This window comes from Grammomys surdaster, unplaced genomic scaffold, assembly GCF_004785775.1.
Source record: "Grammomys surdaster isolate TR1022 unplaced genomic scaffold, NIH_TR_1.0 203, whole genome shotgun sequence".
In the NCBI taxonomy this organism is placed as follows: Eukaryota; Metazoa; Chordata; class Mammalia; order Rodentia; family Muridae; genus Grammomys; species Grammomys surdaster.
The window spans coordinates 3,348,984-3,356,879 of NW_021604648.1; the positions used below are offsets into that span (position 1 = coordinate 3,348,984).

Below are 7,896 nucleotides of genomic sequence, written 5' to 3' on the forward strand. Positions count from 1 at the left end.
ATCAGGGACACCCTCCCAGTTGCGAGCCAGCATTACCGGGAGGCCTCGGGGAGACACGGCCTCTCCACTTCGCATGCGCAACAACCCCCCCTTCGCAGCCCCGCCCCGAGAGACCACGCCTCTGGCCTCCAATGGGAGGAGACTGCGAGGCGGGGCGGGACAGACCGAACCCCCGGGGTCCAAGTTCCAACCCCCCGCCTGCGGGCTGCCGGGGCAGCTTCTCCCCGCAGAGTCCCAGGTTGTGGCAGGGGCTGGTCCAGCCTCCGCTCCAGTGACCGCACTGTGCCCTGCATCTCGGGAGTCCGACTCCAGCTGCGGCGACGCGGCAGGTAGGAGGCGCTGCGCGGAGGGAGGCGTGTGCGAGCGCTGATTAGTGTACGTTTGGGTGTGTGTGTGCAGGTGCAGCGCGGGCCGGTGCGTGCCTCGGGAGCACGAATTTGAGCAGGGGTTGCACATCCTGCGGATTCAGGGCTGGGAGTGAGCCCTGGCCTGCAGGCCTAGGAGGCTGAGCCCCACTCCCATCCCCCAAAGATCTTCCCGGGCCCCTGAGCTCATCCCCACCTCCACCCGCAGCCCTGGGTGAGGGACAAACCTCATCTCCACCTGGGTGTTCTGAGGCCATGTTCCTAGTGCAGATGCGCTGGGGTGTGCTTATCACTGGGCTTGACTCTAATCTTCCTTACAAGCCCCTTTCCTGTCCTTACCCCTGTGCCCCTCAACCCGTTAAACCTCCCAACCTTTCTAGATGTCCACATCCCATGGCGTGGAGTAGGCATGAGGCCAAAGATCCCAGATATATGACCCCTCACCCCTTCTTGGCCATAATCCCCTAGTTGAATGGGGGCCTCTCACCTTGCCTTCAGGGCTGGGTATGTGGTACTGGGGGCAAGACGAGTCTGGCAGAAACTGGTTTTTCCTCAGACTGTTTAGGGTCCTACCTCCAGCCTTCAGGATTGGGGTGTGTAGGAAAAGTCCTCTGGGGGGCCCAGGGGTGAAGTAGGACTGAAGAGCTTTAACAGGTGCTCAGTTTTCCTCTGGCAATCTTTCCTGTGGTGAGAGTCAGCCGCAGACTTCACACAGATGAGCCCCAGCAGCAGAAGGGAAGGCAGCGTCCCTCTAAGGTGACCCAGCTAGAATTGGCACCCAGGATCCCAAGACACAAGCTATGGTCTCCTCTGTGTCAGAGTGGAACACTCAGCCAATGCCCAGGGCAGCTATGTGTTCAGGGAGCCAGGGAGAGCTTCCTGGGAAGCTCTGCCTTGCAAGAGAGGGTTGAGGCCTCCCTGGAACCTTGCTGGTCCTTGCTACAGGCTTAGTGTTTTAGGTGGAGGTGAAAAGGAACCAGAGAGGTCAGTTGTGGTGGGCCCAGCTGCTGGGTCAGAGCTGAAGCCTGGGTGGAGCCTACTCTAAGAAGCTTCTCTCCCACCGAGAGGATGACAGCCAACAGATGAGCTCCTGACTTGCTTGGTGAGAATAAGGCAGAGACAAGCACCAGGCAGCAGCCATCCTTGCCTGGGAGCTGATAGTTCATCTGAACAAGGATTAGGAAAAGCCCTACAAGGTGAAGAAAGGAGTTTAGAGTCCAAATTATGAAACAGCCAGGCCAAGAAAAAACATGGACAAAGACGGAGGTGTGAAGTTGAACACTGGTCTGGAAAGTGGGTGTGTCTGACAAGGGCTACCCTGGGGAAAAGGTTGTTATAGAGGTTACAGCAGGGAGAGCCCCCGCCTTTCTGTCTGTTTCCCTCAGCACCTAATGCAGGCCAGGTGTGGCAAGACAGGAGGGGATCTTGGGGCTCCCAGAACAGGAGTGGGAGGTCTCGGGGAAGCTTCACAGGCCCATTACTGGGAAGAGCAATGACTGCCTCAGAAACAGCACCAGACAGGTGGCAGCTGGGCACTGGTGCCAGGAAGCCTGTGGCTTTCAGTGGGACATCTGTGGGCTTCTCAGAAGCCTGTGCTGTCTCTGTCTTATTCTACTCTAATTTCCCTGTACACTCTTAAGATGGCTCTGAGATCTGGTCTCCTGAAAAGGAGGCCTCCCTTGTCCCCTCTGAGGGTACTGGGAGGCCACTCTCTACCACCCTCTTGCCTGTAGGGCCTGTCTTTTTTCCCCTTAAGGCTGGCTCCTTATCTTCCTGCTTGCCCCATGGCCTCGAAGCAGAGAGCTCTGCTGTGGCTCAGTTTCCCCTGGTGTGTGGGGTGAGGATAAATAATACCTTGTCTCCAAGACTTAGGGATGATGATTAGTGATGTTAGCACTTTACTATGGGGTGTTTGATAGCCAGCTGACATCCATTGTCACTGGTCGCTTCATTGGGTAAAGAGAGGGTCATATTTCAGGAAAGAGGACATGTCAGCAATAGTTTTTGTTGTTGGTTTGGTTTGGTTTTTTGGTCTTTGTTTTTGTTTGTTTTTCCTATTGAAGTGGGAGGCCCTCTTGGCTTTAATGAATGAGAGAACCTGCCGATCTTAGAAGTCTAAGTCCCTGCTTACTGTTCTCTGTCACAGTGGCCAAGTCTTTTGCCCTCCCAACCCCTTATGCCCTGGGAGATGCAGGGTAGAGCAGCTGAGGGGTACCCTAGGTATGCTTTGCAAAGGGCTCATAGGTGTGAGCTCTGGCTGTCCCCAGTTACACACAGCAGACTGTCATACCTTCTCCGAGTATCTCTGTGGGCTGGGCAGCCGCTGTTTGGCTTTGTAGCTGGTCTTGCTGATTGAGCCCTCCTCTCCCCTATCTCTCAGTGCCTGAGGGGCCCCTCCCAGCTACCCAAGTCCTCCAGACATCTCCCTACTCTTTCAATTCTCATTTTCCTGTGGTTCCCCGAGGTTCCCAGGCTTGGCCTTCAAGGCCCCCACCTTGGTAGCCTCTTCTCTGGGTAGTGGTGCCACCTTGCCTCAGGTCAGGTGGAGCCACCAGCCTCCTTTAGACTTTCAGGCTCTGTCTTTCCTTGCTCATTAAAGGCAAAATGGGCCACGTGTTTTAGAGGTACCAATCTGATCCTCCTGAAGCCTATTCTTTTTTTTAAAGTTTTTAAGATTGTTTTATTTATTTATTATATGTAAGTACACTGTAGCTGTCTTCAGACACCCATATGAGGGCATCAGATCTCATTGCAGATGGTTGTGAGCCACCATGTGGTTGCTGGGATTTGAACTCATGACCTCTAGGAGAGCAGTCAGTGCTCTTAACCACTGAGCCATCTCACCAGCCCCTGAAGCCTATTCTTGAGCTTAGATATAAGGTTGTAAAATGTGTGTTTGCTGCCCAGGGATGGCTGAGTTGCCACACCCCGTTGTCATTGTTGGGCCCCTGGTCCATGAGACTCCAGGTTTCCTGGGGTTGGCTGTGAGAGTAAGGTGGCCTATGTATGCATCCTGTGACCTTATGTCTCAGTGGCACTTGGTCAGGTATAGAAGGTGCCAGTGGCCAGAACAGACCAGGGCCTGTTCATGGGCATCACGGTGCCTATCACTATCAGGTGTGCACAGATGTGGGACAAGGGCCAGGAGTCTGCTCATACATCCACTCTCACCTAGCCGGTCATCCCCGCGCTGTGGTGCCCGTTCTCCTACACTGGGTGGCTTCTGCCAGTCAGGCTGAGGTAGGACTCCGTGGCTTCTCACTAGTAACTGTAACAGGGGACTTCATGTTACACTGGGGGCAGTTCAAGCAGTAGGAAGCAGTCGGGCCCCATCGCTCACCCCATCCTGCTCCTCAGAGATGTTTGCCGAACCTAAGAGGCCAGAAAGTTGGAGGCCTAAGACAATGTGGATTCATTCTTCCCTGGTCCGGAATGTCAGAAGTCTGAGGTGAGCCCTGTGGGACTAAAGTGCAGACCAGACCCTGTTCCTTGCCTCCTCCAGCTCTTGCGGGCTGCACACATTCCTTGTGCCTGAGTCACCTCAGTTCCTAGTCAGTCGCTCAGTCCTTTCCCTCTTCTGTGCGCAAGCCTCTCTGCCTCCCTGTCAGTCTGTTTTTATTCATGTTAAGTTTTATTTATTACTGTGTGTGCACGGGGCTTGTGTCTGGCTGGGCACGTGCCGTGTCTGGTGAGTGGAGGTCAGGGGACAGGGTTCTGCAGCTGTGTTACTCCTTCTGTTTGTAAGTGGGTGGTGGGGATGGAACCCAAGTCCTTAGATTTGGGCAGCAAGTGCTGTTGCCCAATGACCAGTCTTGTGGGTTCCCTGCTCCCCTCCCCTTTTTTGAGTCAAGGTCTCCCGTAGCTCAGAGCCTCAGACCTTGAATTCCTCGTGTTCCTGCCTCTGCCTCATTCATTCAGGGCAGTGGTGAAGAAAGACCTCAGAACCTTGTCTATGCTAAACAGGCACTCTGCCATGGAGCCATGTGCCCAGCCCTGCTTCTCTCTTATAAGGACACTTACAGTTACTATTAGAGCCCATCCTGGATTCTCTCCCTATCCATCTTCAAGCCTTCAGTGGTTCAAGCCTTCAGTGGTACGTGAGGCCCGCAGGGCCTAAGGATTCCCATATGGATGTTTCTGTGAGTCATTATCGGCCCAGGGAAGAACTGATTGTGGTGTTTTGGCAGAATCTATGTTGCCCCCCATCCCCCACACACACCACCAACTCCCCGGTGCCTACAAAGGCTGCTTTTCCTAGTCAAGGTCCTGAGTATTTCATGAGATCACTCTCAGTGACTGAATGGCTCCTCTGCCTGCTTCCTTTCAGATAGGCCTGGGACTGTTTTGTCTCTGGCCCTGGTGCCCAGCCTGAGTCTGTGGGAGCCAGAACCTAGTGATTTCGGAAGAGGGGACTCTTTCACCATGTCCCTGAGGTCACCCCAGTGACTTGATCTCATCCTGCTGGGACTGTGCTGTGGTTTTAGGGTAGATTGTGGCACATGTGAGGTGTTTACTCAGCACAGCTAGCACATGGCTGGTCCTTGGACCTTCACCAATGCCTTTTAAGAGGCAGGTAAGGCAGGCGAGGTGGCACATGACTTTAACTCTAGCACTTGGAGTGGGGGATGGGGGCAGAGGCCGGCAGATTTCTGAGGTCTATATAGCCAGTTCCATCCTAGGCCAGCTACAGCTACATAGTGAGACTCTGTTAAAACAAACAAACAAAACAAAACAACAAAGGCCTGAGAGACTACTACAGGCTGCTGGAGTGGGTGTCGGTGTGAGGTGAGGAGGCAGGCTGGGCCTCAGTTCGCAGAGTTGAACTGCTCCTCCTGGTCCTTACTCCTTGTGTTAGGAGTGTGGCGTTGGGCACGCTCAGGCTTGGTATCCTGAGCTTCAGTTTGTCTCTACCTGGGCTTGGGGCGGGAACTCAGCATCCAAGGCTGTAGGGGGAAGAACAGCACTCAGCTCCCAGCACTGCACAGGGCCTGGAAGGTTAACCCACACACCACTCGCCTTGATACCTGGTCTGTCATGATAGGAGGAGGAAGGAGCCCAGCTGACCCCAGGGCACCCTGGCTTGCAGGCCACGCCCTGCTTTTCATTCCCACAAACAACAACACCACGTTGTGTCAGTTGCTTCTCCCAGGTGCAGCAGATGTCCAGGTGTGAGTCTTGCCCGTGCCCAGGGCCTCCCTTTCCCTCCAGCTTCCTTGTCAGTTATTCTCAGTCCTAAGCCTGGCTTTCTGGGCTCGCTTGCCACTACTTCTGTCTTCCCTCTCCTCCACACCCTGATCTTCAGCCTGGCCTAATTGGTTTCTTCCCCCAGCACACTCCTTCCCCCTCCTTCTTGCCCCCACACCTTTCTGAAGTCCACACACTGAGCTACACACACACACACACACACACACACACACACAAGGACAGACTCCTGGGGTCTCTGTCTACCAGCTGACCTCTGGGGCACAGTTTTGTCTGATTCCTGCTGTCCCCTTGGCCAAGGTGGTGAACCAGTCAGAACTGGGCTGTGACATAGGAGAGGTTCCTGCCTCTGCCTTGAATGTTCTTTCCTGTTCCCTCTGAGCAGTAGAAACAGCCTTGTCTGTTTCTGAAGCTGTACAGGAATTTGAGAAAGGGCACCTCAGTTTCTCCATCTGAGAATTGGGTATACCATTACTCATTTGGATTTCAAACCCTCACTTATGGAAGGAGGTGGAGTTAGGGCCACAGCCTGCCCATGCAAATGGAGGGAGTCTGGGAGGCATTGCTGTCCTGGTGACAGGCCCACCAGATTAGAAATTATATGCCAAGACATCTCCACCCCACCATCCGTGGTAAGAACTTACACGCCAGAGAGGGCAGGAGAGCTGGGGTCGCACGACCAGGTCAGGCTTTTTCATCAGATTGTCCATCTATGTGTGTGTGGTAGGATGAGTGAGTGGCACCTGTATCCTGAGCTGCCAGAATCCTGTTCCCACCCCACCCTGGTAGGACACACTCCTTTGCTGGGAACACACACTGCATCTGCCCCACCCCGACCCTACTCCTGTGTCAATGTGTTCTCCACAGCATATGGTGCTAGGCTGTGAGGTTCGGAAGGGTGACCTTCTGGCCTGTGTTGCCCAGGCTGAGGGCTTTCCTGCAAAGTGAGTCTTTGAGAACTCAAAACAGTGGCAACTTAGTCAGCAAGGCAGAGCCTGTGCCTCTTCTCAGGTTTTTGGCCACATTTTCAGCTTCTTCCTGTCACTGCCCCACAGCCCACAGGAGCCCAGGAACTGAAGTACCCTTCCCCCTACCCCACCCCACCCCACCCCAGCATCCTCCTGCGTACAGAGGCCTCCCAAATTCTTGCCTACTTAAAACACCCTCAGCAGGAGCTAAGTTCCAAATGAGGAGCAGCTGTGGGGTCGGGCCTGTGACTCAGGGCCACACAGAGCCAAGAAACCTTTTCCTCTTGTGTGTGTGCAGGCATCCAAGCCTCCCTGGCCTCCATCCCTCAGGGCTAGCTCAGACTCTGTGTTCCATGTGCCTGTCCCCACCCGCCAGCTCTGAGGGACAAAGAGGGGCACCGCCTGGCTGGGGGTGTGTCAGGAGCTCACTGTCGCTGTGTGGAGAGGGGATTGGACACCAACAGAAGCGATAAGGGGAAGGGAAGGAGAACAGGATTTCCCAGCGTGGGTGCCAGCCTGCCTGGCGTTGGTTAGGTGACTCATTTGGGCCTGGCTGCCTCAGCTCCACAGCCAGAAGTCTCTACAGCCAGAAGCCTGGGAGCCTGGGTGGCCTGAGCTCTGCTTTTCCTTCACACTTGCTTTCCTCAGTATAGAGAGAGCTGGAGGGCCGGAGGCAGGGTGCGGACTACAGCTTTGGCAGGACAGAGAGATAGATACACTAAGAATATAATTAAAGTGGGGTTGCCCCACCCTGGTTCACCCTGGGATAGAACCTGGGACCTTATCCATGCTGGCCTCTCGATCTAACATGGAGACACATCCCACACCTCATGCTTCATCTCAAAGAGTAACCAGCATTCTCTGTCTCCTGTAACCTGCCTCCTTCCTGGAAGCGCCTGCCACAGTGTGCCCCCTAAAGATTACTGACTACAGTGTATCTGCCACTCTGGGTCCCCTTTTACCTGGATTGCCCCGGGGGTGTTAGCAGTTCTGAGTACACTTAACTGAAAAGCAAAGATAGTACCATGGTTTGGGTCTGGAATGCTCCCGAAAGGCCCATGCTGAGGGTTTAGGTAGCAGAACCCTTTGGCGATGGGGGATGTCCTTAGGTTATGAAGAGGACTGCGGAATATAAACTGCTTTACTTCGAAATCACTCTGGATTTTGAGGTCCCGCCTCAGCTGGAGGTCCCCAACAGTGCTTTCCAGCCCCGCACTAGAGCTTCAATTTAAGGGTTTCCCGTCGTGGGTTGGAGCCACTCAGACTGAGTCACCGAAACCTTTCTCTCTAAAAGCTGGTTATCTCAGGTGTCTATCACAGTAACAGAAAACTGGCACAGTAGCCATTACAGGTGAGGTACA

At 54.3% G+C, this 7,896-nt stretch overlaps 1 protein-coding gene across 2 annotated transcripts in view; it reads left to right on the forward strand.

Moving 5' to 3' along the window:
• The first annotated feature begins 231 nt into the window (after positions 1 to 231).
• Capn5 (calpain 5) overlaps positions 232 to 7,896 on the forward strand; it is a 55,500-nt gene continuing 47,835 nt past the window's right edge. For both annotated transcript variants that reach the window (XM_028770645.1, XM_028770646.1), the window contains exon 1: positions 232 to 329. The gene's annotated coding sequence lies outside the window, so the exon portion shown is untranslated. The remainder of the gene's footprint in view (positions 330 to 7,896) is intronic.